We start from the raw sequence: 19,616 nt of genomic DNA on the forward strand, positions 1-19,616 counted from the left end.
TTATCCGCAAAGATGCAAATATTGGTTGTAATGGGTTTTATAATTTCTACGATAATATGTAAACATTATACAAATTTAATAGAAAGCCTCAATAAGCTAATATTTTTGTAAAATTATGCCCTGATATCAAATCTTAATTGTTTTTAAGTATGTTTATTATTTGTAATCGTTAAAAAAGCATTTTTAATGACATTCATATAAGTGATAAGCATAAATTATAATATCAAGTACATATTCGAATCATTTAGAGCCAAATTTTAGGCTTTAAATTACAAGTGGGAATTCACAAGTAAAAAAGGAACATTATATATATCTAAAAAATTTTATCTTAGTAATGTATATAACATATTTCTGTAATATATTTGTTGCTATCATGTACATTTTTTCGCAAAGATTTATATATTTGTCACGTCATTATATTTCAATACAAAGACTGATACCAAATCTTTATTAGTTTCATCGTTACTATAATTATTTGTTATAAACTGTGTTTATTTAATTGTACATATTTAATTATAGTCTTTGGATTATGGTACTAATTAAAAAAGAAAAAAAATCAAAATATTTGTAATTAAATAGCTACAAAAAATAGTTATTATTACAATATAATATAAATCTGTGATTATTTTTTTGTCTCAAAAATGTAGTTATATGCTTAGTAGGTATAGTTACTGATTTTCAAAAACGCGCCGCAGAAATGTCAATAGAAAATAACTATACATGTAATAAAAATAATAATAATAGTTTTGTAATAAATGCATAATTATACAAATAAACTAATTCATTGAACCTTGAAAATTGGATTATGTACACCTCTCGCGTACATAATCCATAAAAACATACTAAGCTGACTGTAATTTCCTATTCGTGGTATCAAAAATTACATCAGTAAAATATAATATAAATCGCAAATCTCATCTTTAAATGTATTGACTATAAATCAAACAAATCAAATGTGATAAAAAAATAAAAAAGGTTACAAAAAGTATAAATCTGGTTAAAATATATTTGACTAGATTATACAATAAATTACAAGCTTGAATCATATTGTTTTTGAAATCAATTAAAATATCAAATTGCTGATATTTAATTACTAATTTATACTGTGATATATAATTGCAAATTAAGCAATTAGCAAAAATCCAATTAAGATATGAATTTATAAGTCATTTTATCACTGAAGAGCTACTTGTGTAAAAACACACGTCAAACATTCACCTTCGATAGCTCAGTTGGTAGAGCGGTGGACTGTAGACTGTAACAAAGAGTTATCCATAGGTCGCTGGTTCAAATCCGGCTCGAAGGATTTTTTTTATTGAATTCATAAATCCTTTTAATGGTACAACGAATCCAATGAATAACAATACTACAATAATTATTTCACATTTATTTAAATAACTCAAATTGAATCGTTGATCTTCACGGAGTGAGTTTTTTCACATATAATTTTTTATAGCTTGAATTTTATTCAGGTTAAAATTTATTTTATTTGCGATACGAAGATCATTACGATGCTCATTTGCAGATTGCCGGGTTATAAACGTTTCCTGACACATTGACAACTTTCTATCCGCTGGCTTAGCACAGTTTTACTTCTGTTAATTAATATTACATATTAAATCTTATTTACTTTCAATTGCTTATAATCGTATTGTTTGTATAATTACACACTTTAACGTTTAATTTCGTACATCACCAGGAAGTTAACTGTTCTACACGATTAGCATGTATTTGTTAAGACAATCTATTTATCTATCACGCGATTGGAGTTAAGTCAAAATAAAATTAATCACGCACTTATGGATTGTATTCGTCTCGCTAAAATTGCTATATTATTCATTTTATAACTGCAATTAGACAGTTTTATCTTCCTACGTCAGATAGGAATATAATACGGTTGGTTGGTTAAGGCGATTGTGTCGATTACTATAATAATAACGATAAATGCAACTAATTTGTATTACTCATAGCTATAATGCGATATTAAAATGAAATTCTGAGATGTTTTTCCTGTATTTTTTTATTCATGGTAGTAAAACATGCGATATGTAAATCATTACATTAATTTTAGCTTCTATTGTAAAAATAATCAATTAACAATTTTACTTTCATTTATAATAACTTAAAATGTGCCGTTTAATATGTTTTGTGAGTATAATTGGAAACGTCAAAGTAAAAAAATACTATTATATTTCAATGTAGGAAGAGCAAAACTTTACAATTGACGTTATTTGGCGTCTAATTAAATGAAAACTGATAGATGATTATCACTAACTAACCTGAATTATACTTTATTCCATTTAAGATTTAGATATGATTCAATTTAGAATTCATACTATGTTAATCTTAATAGCATTAAACAATAATAAAAGAGTTTTCTGCTCTTTCTGCAAATAGATTTATATTTTATTGTTAAAATAAATATGTATTTTTTGACATATGTTTATCCTTCAAATAAAGTGCTTCAAAATCTTCGATCTACTAAAAATTAATGCCTTGTGTGTGCCAACACTGTGATGGACACTGTGTGTACATGTCATCTTATTATCTGAATATCTTTAAAAATATATTGAATAAAAGGGTTTATATTTTAGGTATTTATCCATAATATAATATATGTACCTAGCAAATTAGATAAATACAATACATATGTCATTATCGGATGTGACAAAAATAAATATTTTAATAAAAATTCAGGTACAAATTCAATGTTGCAATATCGCATGATGTTGATATGCTGAATGAAGATGAAAATCAAAATAAATACATATGATATCCAAAAAATATATCCGATACAGAAGATTTGATGATACAGTTTTGGAAATGAAGTTTAATAAAACATTAAATGTTTTTTAGAATCAAATTCACTACAATAATTTTTCTTAAGACGCTGAGAAACAAATATTAATAATTAAAATCCAGAAATATTTGAGTAAAGTAGAATAGCAACTAATATATAGAAACGTTTCATTAAGTAAATTGTATTTAAACATATCGTCAATTAAGTCGTTTATTATTTTTTGTTTAAGAAATGTATCTATTTATGGGAAATATATGCATATTATAAAGTTAAATTGAATGCCCTTTAATCAATAATTTTTACAAATTTGTTCATGCACACTTAGTGTACATCATCGGAGCATGCGATTAAGAATGACTAATTGTTACTAATGGCATAATATAATTTAAATTTATATATAACTAAGTTCTTCTGATTGATAAGTTAGCTTAAAGAAAATATTTTTTAGTATAAAACTATATTTTTACATGTAAATCAAGTCTTTGTGTTTGAAAAATCATGTTCAATCCTGCCAAAATAATGCATGTAAAATTGTAAATGTATCACTATATTTCTAAGCTACGCTCACTTTAAACCATGGACTTTTTTGGGGCTTCAATATGCATAGCAAAGGCTTAATATGTGTTTTTTTAAAGAATTAATAAAATAAAATTGAAAGTCAATTTAACTGGACCAGTTGTCTATCGCACTATAATTTATTTAATTGTGCCCTTTTCTGTCAGTCAAGATGTGAATAATAATTTATTTTATTGCACATGAAATGTTGCAATTATCGCAGTATAAGGTCAATATCATTGTCTTATGTATGAACCTAAATGCCGTGATGTACAATTAGATGAAATGTTTCACTTTGACAATGGTTCGCGTGTGTCTCACCATTGTTGGATTGTGAGACAAAATGTTTACCCTTGTGCGACAAAGAGATCTAATTGTGCTAATTTAATTATATTATATTACCAAAAAATAGATGAAACAAAAAAAGAGATTTTTAATATAAATACATTTATTCATCATAACAAATTTGATTTTTCGAAGCATACCATCTAACAGTAGCAAACTCTATTGCTCGGGAATGAAGCCCGGTTGAGCAAGTTGCCAAAATGTGAAATAGCAAAAACAAGCCATGAAATGATGATTCATATTACTAATCATATACCATTTGTAAATTGCATCTAAACGGTTAAGATTTAATAAAAATACATACTATTTTTTTATATTGTAAAAAATTATGTAGCATACGATTTTGCCATATCATGAAAAATACAATAATAAAAATGAACTCTTAATCGCTACATTAAAAAAATTCTATTCATCTATGAACACAAATTTAATTTGACCTGTTAACTTAGTAGGTAGGATATATTAAAATTAAATCGGTAACTTCAAATATAAATTCATCAAAAAAGTTACGGCTAGTTTATAAATTGTTAGTAATTAAACTAGATAATAATTAGCCAATAATATAAAATAATGTTACACATTTTTACAGTTTGATACAATGTTTTATTTATATGTATATATATATACTGATTACATTATAAATGCAGCTCAACACCTTAAAGGTTCTAAATTACTGTTGACAGAATATCAGGTAAAAATGTTGATAGAATAAAACCTCAAAACCACAATTTACAATCTAGAAGCGGCAAAGAAGACGAACTTATAGTAAAACCGGTTTTCATTTCTACAGAGGAGCTGTAGTAGCAATTTAACTGCCCTTTAAAATTAACTATCAAATATTGAAATAATTACTTTGTAAGACTCTCTCGTCTTTGGTTTATTTATAAAAATAAAAATACACGACACAAATATTATTTACAAAATGACCTTGAATAAAATTATGTGATATGACACATTTGATATCTATGTGGCAAAATAAAGAGAAAAAACAAGCAATAAAATGGTTTTATATTCTTGTTACATAAATATTAGTGACCTTAAGACAAAAATCGTAAAATTATATAAATCACCGGCCATTATAAAAAAATGTTATAAGCTTATGAAATCCACGCCCACGGTAATAAATAAACGATTTTTTAAACCTTTACAAAATGTCAAGTCAGCATAGCTTTGCCTACATCACGACTTGTAGTTTTAGCCCTTTTCCTGTAATTTATATTTCATCAACACCATACATTAACATTATATAATCGCTCATTAAAAAAATATATTATAAATCCTGGGCCAGGATCAAAAGAAGCCGATGTCACGATTGTATCTAATTTACTAATGAATGCTTAGAGAAGAACGCCCATGAATTGAAAACAACAAATAACTGATTCAATGGGGTCTGACCATGAACCGAATTGAAAAACGTTGCGAAATTAACCCTAATGATGACCCGTGAATTTTTGTCTTGCTTCATAGGCTCTGGAAAAAGACAAAGGCTAATAAATCCGAGCGAAGATATTTTATGGGTCAGATCTGAACGATCATCTTTGTTAAATCGACTCTTGAAATGGCTTTTATGTGTGTTTTTGATAAAGATCTTTATGATTTTTGATGTTCGATTCGGGTCACGTTCAGATGTGGATCATTTATCTGAGACATTAAGATTACCATCTTAAATTGTTAAATGGAAAATTGTAAAGTATATTGCTGTGAAACTTTTTCGCTTTGAGCGAGAAACTTTTAAGTCGATATTGAGACAAAAATATACATATAAAAAGTCTATATTGTATTTTTTTATTAATCACATTAAATAATAACAAACTATTTAATACAGTTACAAAAACATTTAAGCAGCACATTATACGTATTTGTATTTTTAAATTAATAAAATCGTTGGTTACAAAAACAACTTTAGCGGACGGATTGTGACGGGTTGCAATTAAAAGTTTATAATGTTAACTAGTAGTTGTATGGTTTATGAATGATATAAATAAAGTGATCGGTGGACGAGGCACCACCGGTCGTCCGCCATTAGTTTTGGTCATAGAGAATAAATAAACATAAATATTGAATTATGCGTTTAAATTCACATTTAATTATTGTGGCAAAAAATATAATTAATAATTTTAGCTAAATAATAAACAAGCTGCGCTTTACAAATAACGAGAAATTTATGAAATATCGACTACAATAAAAAAAAAACTTATACATACAAATAAAATAATTAAAAAAATAGCTCTGAACAATTTCACTTTTATACTTAAAAAAAATATAATTATAATACTTTATAAGGCACAATACTCAGATTTAAGTGAATATGAACAATATACATAAAATACATTTTATTTTAATAAATTATTAAAACATTTTTTTCAACGAATAATTTAACAAAATTTTTTTAAAATAAAATAGGAAACCTTGCAATTTTGACGTATTGTCAAATTTGTCTTTTAAGCAAAAAATATAGTATCAACAATAATTAATTATAGCAAGCGCATATAATGAAATTAAATTAATTAATTTCTGATCAAATAAATCTCAGGTAACCTTTCAGTTAAGATCACGGTTAAGTGCATTAAACCGAAACTTCCTATTGTCCGAGGGGCTGACACTGAATCGAATCATCATATTAACACACTCACACACCCATCCAAATACACACAACCCACACCAACACATAAAACCCGTCGTATATATTTTTATTATTTGCACTCAGCGTTCACTAGGCTTCTGCGGTGGAGAGTGAACGTCAGTTGAGCGCAGATTTCTGCGCTAGACGGACGCTTTCTTCTCTAAGACCGTACAATAAAAAAATAAATTAACAATTAAAAATAATAATAAACATAATAAGGATCATTTTGGACCGTAATTTATGTTGATAATATTTTTAATTTGATTTTTAAGTGATCATTTTCGCTTGTACTCCGAACGAATTTCACAGAGCCGGCTGTTGCATCTATTTACGTTCTGTACGTGCGTGCTGTATTCACTTTCATACGTGTTTGTGATGTGAGAAATCTGTTATTTATTCTATAAAACCATCGTTTTGTTATTTGTACGCAGGCACAAATTGTTATTTGTAAAAGTTCTACGCCAAACGTTAACTGCGATATCGTCGATACCGTCTTGTAGCAGGTAATTAAATCATATTATTAATATTTTCAATTCATTCAAAACACAAACAAACAGTATACATAATCATATAAACAAACAGATAATATACTATCTTATTATACAAAATGATAATATTTGCATATACACATGTAAATATATCACTTTCCTCCCGGCGTTATGATTATTTTTTATCAAACATGTTTATTTTTAATTGTGTCAACATTCATACATATGGTTATAATTTCTCCATATAATATGTCCACATCTCACTGTAGTCGTTTAGACCATAGAACCAGTTATTAATAAAAAATGTATTAGTATTTAATACAAGTTTACTTCACGGTAGATTCTTTAGTTGAGAATAATTGAAGTGTGGTATTCTCAGAAGGTTATATGAATAATTTATATTCCTTATCTGTTCTATTGAATCTTCCCTTTACTTTCTGCTACCTGATCTTTAAACCTTTCAAGCAGGCGTAGTATTGGGTACACAATTGTATGATTCTATAGATTTTATATTGTTTTAATAGAATAAAGAAAGCTATAGGATTTCTAATCACACACTATGTTTTAAACGCTTAAGAAGTCATACAAATATTTTTTTAGTCGAAGTGATTAAACTTTCTTTCTATTATAGCAATCCCTTTCCTAAAATTGTATATAATAAAGCTAATGGTATTTTATGCGACAATTACTTGTAATCAGATCTCAAAAAATCAAAGCATTTATTTTAAATACGTCTAGGCTTTTATATTTAATACACATTGTATTACACTTAAGCGTGTGAAACATATTATACATAAATGTACATATTGTTCTATTTCAATATATCAATATTAATTAGGCTCTAAACTGTAACTAATAGCCGTCATTTATACACAGTTTTAATACACATTCACGTCGGCAATTCTTCATCTTTAATATATCAAAAAGCTTCATTTGCATCATGGTGAGCAAAACGAATCAATTTGACACATGCCTTTCATTCAGTTTTAACATTCCCCACATACAGCCGAAATTGTTTATGCAAATTGAAAATGATTTATTCATAAGTGCAACTTTAAAGAATTGGGAGCTGTACTATATATGTACCATGACTAATAATGCTTCAGTTTTTTTAATAAAATCATAAATTAATATTTAACCATTAAATGCATACCCGTATATTATGCTAAATTATTAACGGTGACAGTTATTATTAACAAACGAGTTATGAAAGCGAACGTAATTAACACTTAAAGACCAGATAAATTATATATCTAAAAACTATTTTTAAAAAAGTATATCTTTAAAAGCATTTTCACTTTTAATTGAATGGAAAAATAGCATACAATTTATATTAAATTATTTAGAAAGCTTTTGTTATGGGAGTGTGTGAAAAATTCATATAAATAAAAATAAAGTTTATGGTTGAAAATTGTCCTTTAAGAATAATGATTCTATGATATTTATATGCTTAGCAACTGAACTATTTTCATAGTGAAAAAACGTCTCTCTTTTGAGTAAATGTGTAAAATTCGTCGATTCGAACCGTCCATTCACGGTTATCTGGGCCTTGAATAAGTGCTATTGGAATGCCATTGAACTTGTTCTAAATATACGACTGACAATGATAATATATGTATTTTTTATTTAAATAACCATTTAAAAAGATGCTGAAAAAATAATTTTAATAACAAAATTTTGATTTCATGAAGTTAAAATAATATTATTTCCAATCAAATGTTTTTTTAAAAATGTTTTTGCTAAATTATAAAATAAGATGTATATAAATAATTGTAACTGTAAAAGATTAATCACCTTTCGTGAAAATATATGTAATACATAAGTTAGAGCAGCTAGCAAATTATTTTTACATGGATTATTTTACTTCATGTTATCTTTTAGTTGATTTCTTAACAGGTAAAAAGCTATTAGATATACAAACAAAATAACACATTTTATCTTTAGTTCATTTTTTCATTCTAATTATGTTTATCAACAATAGCTTTAATCTTTTAATTAATATCTTACTAGAAAGTACTTGTTAATTAATTTCGTCAGTTTTCTTTTAAATGTGACGTTTAAATTGTCATTTGAAATTAAGTCCTACTTTAAAAGACATGGTTAAAATTGTTACTTCATTATAATTAATGTAAATTATATTCAATGTTTAGTAACTGTAAAATATTAAATATTCATAATTATTCGCACACATTTACGTGCGTTTATCTTATCTATATAATCATATAGTATTTGTGTGAATTGTTACAATAAGATAATATTATTTAAAGACAATGGGTTTAAGTTGAAAAAAATAAATAGAATTTTTAATGATATTGTGTCACGCAGTAAAATATCAAGATTCTTACAATACATTTAAACATTTTTATAAAAAAAACATTTTAAACAGTAATTAAAACCTAAGAGAAACTTTATTTTATATAATGAGTAATTACTTTTATTTTTTATAATGAGTAATTACTTTTATTTTATATGTGATATTTTAGAAGTGATATGAAAAATGCAGTAAATCTTATACATGATTTTGTGTTTCATTGTAGAATCTCTATGATAAACATCAGTATTAACTGGTCTTAATAAAAATGAAATGAAAAAAACAATTAAGTAGTGTTACTTAAGAAATCAACCTAAAACAAGAAGTAGGAATTTTTTTGGCTTTTAAAAATTGGCTTCAAACGATTCGAATAATAAGAAAAATGCAGTATGAATATGTTTTATAAAGTATTAAACAATCGACTTTTCGAAAGCTTTACAAAATGAAAGTTGGCGTTTTGAGTCATGAGTAATGTTTATTTTTAAGAATTATTTATCAAGAAAAATTCTAAATCGATCCTTTTCATAGAGCTTTTTTGTTAATACAAATAATTTTGTATGAATATTTTTCAATGTTTTACAACGATTAAATGTTTTTTGTACTACTGCATAAAAAAGGGTAGATCCATGCCAGATGTTTTTAAAAATGCATGCTTTATTGAAAGCTTTTAATAGACGTCGAAAGTATTCGAATGGCAAAAAATGGTTTACGATTTACCTAACTACTCTAATTAGTCATATTTTTTTTTTGGTAATCTAAGAATTACATAAATAATTAAATTATAAATGCTCTGCATAAGAATCGGCAGATTGCAAAAATGTGTGAGGACTATTCAAAAATTTTCAAAAATCAAAAAAGAACAAATATGGATGATTCCATTTTATATGGGATGTGCTTTTTGATGTGTGATAATATTCCTACTATTATGTATTATTAAATGATAAATGTTTTGCTTAAATACACACATGCTTATTAAATACACATATTAACAAAAAATATTGCACAAATAAAAGCAGTGAAAATATTTCACATACAGTGAAAATATTTAACCTAAGATATTTATAATATAATACAACTGAATTATTAAATTCACTTGTGTCATTCACAATACAACCCGCTATACATCGTTGGTTCTTTGTCCTTTGTCCTTTTTGGGTAGGCTGCTAAAACGCGGTGCATCGGACAAAATATACACACAAAAGTTTTTACGCCCTTATTATATATGGTCGTTACAAAAAACTTGTACTCAATGATTATTTTTACTATTTAAATTCAAACGCTCTTATCTTTTTATGTAAAATTTTGGATAATATAATTATCATAAAAATTGCCTAATTTGTTAATTAAAGATGTCAGTAAATATTTTTTTAATTTGTATGTTCTATTAACTATTACTTTAATACCAAATAGTAAATATTTTGGTAGCAAAATCACATCAAAAATTATACTACTTCTTTGTATTCAGTAGTCATTTCCATAATGAGCAACTATTACTTAACTAAAGTACTTAGCTTTTGTAAAAGAACAGTGTGAAAGTTCCATCAATTTCGTAGACAAATCTATACATTGCCTTTTAATATACCCATAATTACACTAATAAATAATCTACTTCTGTAAAAATATATTATTATAAAAATATAATATTCTCATATGTACGAAATACGACGACTAACACCTGATTATTATCTATATAATTGTTAATGATTTTTTAAACGCTTTAAATTAACTTTTAAAATAGCAATAAATAAAAATGATTTAGTTCAGTAATATGTTTCAAATTACAATAAAAAGGCATTATCACTGCAATCATAATTAGACAAAATTCAGAATTTTTATGTTTCCATTTTTATACAAAATATCTAATTAAAAAATCTATATTTATAATCCAAAGATTAAGAGTCGGTTTTAAAAAAATTCAATGTGTACTTTGAATCTGTATAATTTGTATGTTTGTCACAAACAAAAATAATGAACTAACGACAGCTATGACCAGCATATGATTCCATATATAGAGATCATATTTTTGGTAGAAAAAATGCAAAATTTTAATATATTGTTATCAATCTTTCATTGCCCTTAACCATTTCATCGCAGCTAATATTTTTGCTCGCGATTTCGAAATTCGTTAATATGTGGGGGGCACTTATTCATGCCATATTTTTTTAATATTACGGTTCAATAAATTCAGACTGTTTATTAAATAATTGTGAAGTATGCCAGATATTCATTTAACAAATCACTTGTTACATTACTGTTTATATACATACTTGAAAATGCTATTGTAACCGCGTTATTAGCTAAATAAACAAAACGCCCACACTGATTTTGTTGGTTCACCGACCCACCGTTTTAGAGCCGTCGGCCCGCCGATTTTCCCACAGGTCCCGTAATGGTCCTCACAATGGTGTTTTCACTTTCGGTCCCGGTCCGGCGCAAAAAACCGTTACAAAATTCGTGTATGTACATCAGAATCCGTCAACTTCGACGCTCATGCCACACATAACAAACAATGGGTATCAACCATAAACGCGCGGTCAATAGTGAGAGTTTCCCATGGCCGATTGGCAAAGATCGTTTATCACGTTCGCTTAATGCGATCCAGCACCCATTGTTTATCGGGAGCGATCGACCGACATAACGACATGTCACGGAATACACAAATATTGTCTCAAGTCGATTTTCTGCTTCGTTTACTGCTGCTGGCTAAGCGTATAAGATTCTCTCGCGTGTCTTGCATATGTGAAATAAATCAGCAAAAACACATAAAACTACGACGAATTGTTTTGGACTAAAAACTGTTTGATGAGCCAATATTTTTTTAACTCGAATTCCTAAGTCATATAATATGGTAGTTTTGTTTTTCGATACTATAATATATTAAGGAGATCAATGGAATTTTGTACAGGATCATCAAAAATAGATCTCTGCAGAATACTTGAATTTTTCAGATTCCTGCATATACATGTAATATTAGTAATCTATGACAGGGTTTCTCAAGCTTTTTGCGCCTCTTTTAAGTAACCTACAATAGTTTTTCGAGTAAAATAAATGAAAAAGGAGAAATAAAATAGTATACTGTTTCTTTTAAGATTGAAGAATTATTTTATTTAATAAAATCATTGCGTTTGATGCAAACTAGCAAGTTTATTAATATCTAGGTGCAATTTTGTCAGTGACAAACAAAGATCGCATATATTCACAACATCAATACTAGCTTTTTAGAAGAGATGCATTTCTCGACTAAATTGAAATTCAACCAGATAAGATGTGGGAAATGCAAGGAAATATAAACTTGCCCTCTCTTAGAGCTGTAAAAATGTACTCGATATTTCAGTACTTATCCATAAATTATATGCATATATTGTAGTTTAAATCTAACTTATAGTTTAAATTACATTCACATTAAATGGATCTATCACTCAATCTGCAATATTTATATTTATAGTATCACTAAATCGAACCAACATATCCTCATGAAGCTGCTTCAAATGTTCAATATTTATATAAAGATCATAATCTTGTATTTCACTGTCAATAATGGCCAATGATGGAAATTGTGTTTACTCACGTCGTCCAACATTAATTTGAAAAATATTGAGCTTTCCAAGAAAAGCAATAATGACTTTTTTACACGTTATGAGATTATATTTTTTTCCTGGTAAACGTTTGTTTAACAAATTAAGTTTTACAAATATATCTGATAAATAAAATATATCACATTTTGAACTAACCACTTCTTATCCAAATTCTTTGTCTCTCATAAAGGATACAATACTAAACCAAAGTAAAATACCGCGATTAAGGCAATTCAACAATGAAGAAGCGAAAAATATTATATGTCGGAAAAGACGATTTTTTTATTTTTACTACAATATTAAGAGAGGCATGTAAACGTCTTCTAACTTTTTTGCAACAAAATGCTGACAATGGATTATGCAATAAATGCAAAAAATATCTGACACTTAATTTTTACGATAAATCCTCGATATTTGCCAACTGACAAGATTCGGTATAAAATGTAAATGTATAGTATTCAGCCTGATGACATATAAAACATTTCAGTTTTACTTTTCAATATTATTTAAATATAATATTTTTATTATTTTTGGCTTATTTGGGCCACATGGACCTCGGCTTAGAAACGCTGATATAGGGTATACATTTCCGTATATAACTTTTTGCTAACATATAGTTTTTTATAAGCGTCAATTTATATTTTTTATGATTACTTCTGATTAGTAGAAAAATGAATTATTTCGCTAAAATTACACATTATAATATTTTTTTCACATAAATATCAAGAGTCAAGTTATGCGTTGATTATACTTTTTATTGATTTGATCAATTATTTCTCTGAGCACATCCATATTTTTGTGTAAAAACAATTTTATGAAATGACATAAAATAATATAGAGTTGTTTAGTAAAACAAAAATATTTCGAAATTATTCTCAACATATTTCAAATCAGAGATCGCTAAAATAACAATTTTATAATAAAAAAATACTTTTATTTTTCAAATATGCATATTTATAATGCTATACCCAATTTCATATATACAATGGAATATATTTTAATATAATCAAACACAAAATTGCAATTAAAAATGATTTTTCCGAATCTTTCCAAAGCAAAAATTAATAATTATTACAGAATTTAAAATAAATACATTAAAATGGTTTACAACCATTATGAATTCATAAAAGATAAAATTAATAAATATATAGAATAAAAATATAAGTCTATAAAATCCAAATTAGAGAAAAAACTTTTATAGAGTAAAATAGGAGAAAAATAGAAAATACATAAATAATAAACACAATTAAGTTATTTAAGTTTGTACTTTAAAGACAATTCATTTTATAAAAGAAAAATTATCCATTTTAATTTATATTATGAATGAAATTTTATTTGCATTATTTTCTAGGCTTTTTAGAAATTCATGCTGATCAGACATACAATTCACAAAGTAATACTTCTATAAAAAGAGAAAGACCTTCATGAAACTTTCCTCTTAAACTTGTTAAGGCATTGTAGGTTTTGCACGATCGTCTTCCACGATTCACCTGTATTAATAAACTATTGATTTCCCATTGATTAACGCAACACTTTTCCTTTCAGCTATAAATAATCATAGCTTAATTAGACTTTTAAAGATCACTAAGATAATTTTAATAAGCTGCTTAAAAATATAAAAAAAATCAATCTATAACTATAACTGTAATGCCACTAATGATGCTTGGAACAAATAAGATATGGGTCAAATATAATAACTATTTAACTGCGTCGTTTACAGCATGTTAACTTAACGTTTAACATATATTATAAAACACTCTGTATTTCAATCAGTGCGAGCAAAGGATTATATTGATGATAATTGACGCACACAGGAAACAGTGAAACAAGCAGTGGTTTTAGAGAGTGTATTTATTGCCCTCAGCGGATATGAGAGTAGATAAGAACTATTTTTTTAAAACCATTAGTACCATTTTTTTTAACAAAATACATATACATATATAGATGTCAAATCTCACGGGAATTTGGCGAAGTAACTAATTTTTTTACGGTTATGTGATTTTTTACATAACTTTTGAGTATTGCGTTCGCGATTTTCGAAACGATTTCGCACAGTTTTTTATGCAATTGTCACGCAGTTCGTTCGTATGTTAATTGACGAATTAGTGAAGTCGTTAAAAACCAGTATTACCACTAACGAATATATTTTTGAAAATAAAATTGGTCTGTGACTAATTTTTCTGTATATGTATGAGGGTTGAAAATTTGAGTATTAGCCTTTAATTATTTATTTGATGTAGTGAATGATTGCGATTGCAATGAAGTGTTTTTTTAGCAAAGTCATTATGTAAAAAATATTTTTAGGTCAATATCAATATGTACACATGACAAATTGATAGGTACTCTACCGTAACTGGATTTCAGAAAAAATAGAAAGGTCACCCATTAGACACAGATTGGAATGTGTTATGTGTTTATATCGTATGCAATATTGTTATTTAATCATAAATGCATTATACAGCATAACATATATTTTAATATAATAATAAATTTAGATGCTTATTATTATATAAAATACTTCAATAATTATCAATTCATTTTTATTTACTTGATTAAATTAAAAATCTAATTCTTAGTAATTTAAAAAAAAAATAATTGTAATTTTAATGTAAGACATATTATTGCTTAATTACTTAATAAATTTTCTAAATATATTTTGTTAAAATTATGTTTCGTAATGATAACTTAGGACATATTTAAAAGTACAAGTAGATGTTTTACTATATACATAAAAAACTACTGAAAATAAGTTTTTTTGTATGTAATATTATTATTTAATAAGAAATGCATTTTTATACATAATAGAAATTAATTACGATTAAATTTACTCACAGAATTACATTCAAAACATTTTTGCTGTATGACTAAAACTATTTTTTGAGTCTCTTTATAACTTTTGATTACCTTAATAATTTTTATAATATTGTAATAAATTTGCACATATAGCGCATTTAAAAGTAGCACATAAACACAATTAAAAAGGTTATATTGCTTTTTTATATTAATTTATTTTACGGTAATAAAACAGACCATTTTTAAGTGTATCATTTAATGTTTTTAATCATATATTTAACGTATACTATAATATGTATTTACAAGCCTACTTTTTAGAGTTGTAGTTTAATACCATAAATATATATATATATTGATTAATGTTATCCCTTGATATTTTTATAATATAACTACTTTCTCTACAATACATTAATTATATTTATTGTTTATTTATATATATATATATACAACGGGTTGTTATTTAAATCATATTATTTCAAACAAATTGTTTAACAAATAACCTATATTTTAACTATTCAATTTTACTAATTCAATGTTAAGGCTGAAAGAAAGCTGTACTGATTTATGAGAACAAATCCAATACTGTCAACGAGCGGTTAGTTAATTGTTTCGACAACCGGTTAACACGCCCAATAACTGGTCAGTTTACTTATTAGTTCAACCACTCGCCAATTAGTAACATGCACGTTCGATATACACACACACAAAAGAGCAATGTTTTCATTTTGTGCAATGCAAAAAACTTCATCTAAACCTTGACTCTTTAAAAAAATTTCGCAAAGTTTCAAAAGTCATTGAGTAACTTCTACATAATAATAATTGTCGAAACGCTCATTTCCCGAAGTCGTCTACTTTAACACCTTCCTGACTTGTGCAACAGAACTTTGAAGAAAATTTTCCCAACAATCGAAATTTTAGATTTAGAAGAACCCACGCCGTCTTAGCTATACATAACAATCCATCATTTTGCCATTTGTGTTGTAACGGCTATCTATGTTTTTGTTTAGTAACATGTGAGCATTTTACACAGTCACATGAGCAATATGGGTATTATCCGGTAATAAAATAAATAACTATCGAAACCGACTACAAAAAACAAAACCGTTATTATATGGGCTATAATTTCAAAGTCATTATATGCATAGTCGTATTTATTTGCTTATGCAATTATGAATAAACATTTTTTTTAGAATTGAACATGGACATCGTTACGTATTTTATACTAAATCAATATATGACTTAACCATGATAATCTTTGTTTAAAGCGGTTAAAACCTCTTTAACCGCTCTGATTTCTTATAATACGCATACATTACGCCACATAAACTTTCGCAATAATAAATTTGCTTTTACAAATTGCTTTTAATTAATAAATCAATAACATTTTTTTAAATTAATTTATTAAAAAAGTAATAACATGATTTATAAATGCTCATCTGCATGATAGATTCTCGATTATCTGCCCTTGGTTTTGTATATTTTACAATTATCAAATGCTTATATTCCTAATAATTTTATAATTATTAATAAATTAAAACAATGACTATACTACTTATATATTATTTTAAAATATATATATTTAATTTCTTGTTCCATTAAATGGTTATTATGATCACGATTTATATGCCACGTTGTCAGGAGACCAGTAGTAATACAATAAATATATAACAACATAATTGCTAACAGTTTTTATATTATCTTAACATTAAAACGATTTTCTTCTTAGCCATTTAAGATCAAGAGTCATATAATTCTGCAAAACTATGCAGTGTTTTCTTTTAGAAAACTTAGAATTTCTTTTTATTTGACACACTACTGCTATCATATCTTAACTTTTCACATGAATATTTAAATCATGTTAAAGTAAAATAAATTTATGAAACATATCAAAGCTTATTGTAGATATTCATATGTATGTATAATACATATGTTCATGGACGATTTAATGAAACGCACACTTTGAGAACCGCACCATATGAATGAAGCTCATTGAGTAACGGTAACGCTTGTACTAGTCCGACATTCGAAGCGAGAACTTTCATTTTCACACGCATTCGATTGAACACCATTGTGGCCATAATGAACTATATTGCATAATCTCCCTATGGACCACAATTGAGATGATTGATGCTCACCCTCGACTGACGGTTCTCAAAAATCACACAGTCAAAAATGACTCACGTATGCTCCTCGATCCATATGGAAGGTCAACGCATTATTATTGAATAAATATTTTTTTGTTATCGTTTTGCATTGTTCTTATTATATATTATTGCAAATACTATACAATAGATCTATTTATAATTTGAGATTCTTTGTCCAATTAACTACTGACAAATGACTAATGACCATAATAACAAAGCGTAAAATTGATTCGAATAATTGCCTCTATTATATATTTATCCATTAAAGGTAATTTTTTGTAAATATTTATACATGCATTGAGCGAAGATGATTCATGTTTTCAATTTAGTCATATATATTATTGTTTGTCAGCTCGTTAATAAAACATACAAGATGTCAAAGATTAATATAACACAATCGACAAAAAATGGAATGGATGCTAGCTGATTTCTTGCATGACACCTATGTTTGAAAAATATTAATTATATTAAAATAAATTATAAATTATAGTAATTAATTATTTATGCAAATGTTAGATGGCTTATATTTCAACAACTTTGATATTATATTCTGCTTTCAACATATAAACGGTAATAAGAAACCATACACTTTCTGTTGCAATAAAACTCATTGAACGCTAGTGATTCATAATAATTATAATTTATTCCTATATAAACCTTACTTTTAATTTTAAATTTGTATTGCTTTAAAGTTTAGACTAAAATGTGGATGAACTCATTTTAAAATTTTGCTAAATTTAAATTTATGAAAATCCTAGAAGCCCTAATTTTTCTCCGACAGCAACAAAATTTAATGACAGTTTCTCAAACATTGCAACATTTTACATCTTTACCTTTCCTTTTAAATTTTAAAGCTCTCTCGTGAAAGTTTTTAATGCATCTGTAAATTTTATTCCTTTAGCCATTAAATATCTGTGTGGATAATAAGCCAATGCGCAATCTAAAACCTTCCATAATGAAGCTGGTAATGCTTTTGAGACCAGTAAATAAAGATGAATATTTCGCTACCTCTAAAGCATGCTCTTTTACAGCATCTTAAAATTACTTCCGGCTTTGAATCATCTTGCCAAATTCGATAATTCAGAGGGAAGACAGACTATTTGTTAGACGTAACAGCGGTTCAAATATATTTAAAATCGGCAATGCTTCTATTGAATATGAGGGTTGGTAGGAACAGTGGCAGATATAGACAACGCATTGCAATGTATTTGTCACTGACCATTCGGATTTGTTCAAGTGCTTTTAACCCGTTTAATAGATGTTCACTAAGATATGCATTCGTTTATATAAAACCGACGAGAAAAAAAATCATTTAAATATTCTCACATCCGTGAGATTAGAAAAATCTAGAAAAACCTCACCAAACACTAATTCGGATCTCTCAGACATGATAGAAATTAAAAAAACGCTATGGTTCATATGATACTAACTAAGGCTATTTTGTGCGGATTTGATTATAAATCAGAATTATTGAACTGATTGAAATAAAATCTTTGTGTCTTAAAACAAAATATCCAAAAACCTAACACAAGCTTCACAAAAATGAGATATATTTTTGAAATAAATGTTGAACGATAATAAAGGGTGTGCCTTTTTAACATTTTGTTTCGTTTAACGAACAAATTCTGCAAATTTCAGTCATAATATACACGGCCGATTAACATTCTATTCACAATTTTTTTTCTAAGGCCTATTTTATATTTTAATGCCAATTTCTATTATATTTTGTCATGAACTGTGCGTGAGATTATCTATAACACGTGGCTAATTAAACTTACCATTCGATATTCATTACACTCGTTTTATTCGATCTTTATGTATTTTAACAAACCTCGGTCTTAAAAAATGGAACATTGAACTATTTGACTCACTCTCAAATCCCATTTATTTTTAATAATTCTATTTTAGTGAAACCTAAACTTAAAATGCCAAATTTTAATTACTAAAGTCCAACACTATTTAAGTGAAAATTGGTTGGATAT

At 26.7% G+C, this 19,616-nt stretch overlaps 1 protein-coding gene and 1 non-coding gene across 5 annotated transcripts in view; both read left to right on the top strand.

Annotated features, from left to right (window-relative positions):
* The first annotated feature begins 1,217 nt into the window (after window positions 1-1,217).
* On the top strand, window positions 1,218-1,306 carry TRNAY-GUA (transfer RNA tyrosine (anticodon GUA)). Its single transcript is given in 2 exon segments — window positions 1,218-1,254; window positions 1,271-1,306. It is a non-coding gene; the product is annotated as a tRNA-Tyr (tRNA).
* Window positions 1,307-6,406: 5,100 nt separating this feature from the next.
* The window catches only part of LOC148231263 (alpha-N-acetylgalactosaminidase), a 36,536-nt gene continuing 23,326 nt past the window's right edge, over window positions 6,407-19,616 (top strand). For 2 of the 4 annotated variants that reach the window (XM_088194681.1, XM_088194683.1), the window contains exons 1-2: window positions 6,443-6,664; window positions 6,755-6,826. The gene's annotated coding sequence lies outside the window, so the exon portion shown is untranslated. Of the gene's footprint in view, window positions 6,665-6,754; window positions 6,827-19,616 lie in introns of all 4 variants that reach the window. The other 2 variants (XM_088194682.1, XM_088194680.1) reach the window with 2 other exon arrangements.

This window comes from Plectrocnemia conspersa, unplaced genomic scaffold, assembly GCF_051122295.1.
Source record: "Plectrocnemia conspersa isolate PC_06_02 unplaced genomic scaffold, ASM5112229v1 ptg000010l, whole genome shotgun sequence".
In the NCBI taxonomy this organism is placed as follows: Eukaryota; Metazoa; Arthropoda; class Insecta; order Trichoptera; family Polycentropodidae; genus Plectrocnemia; species Plectrocnemia conspersa.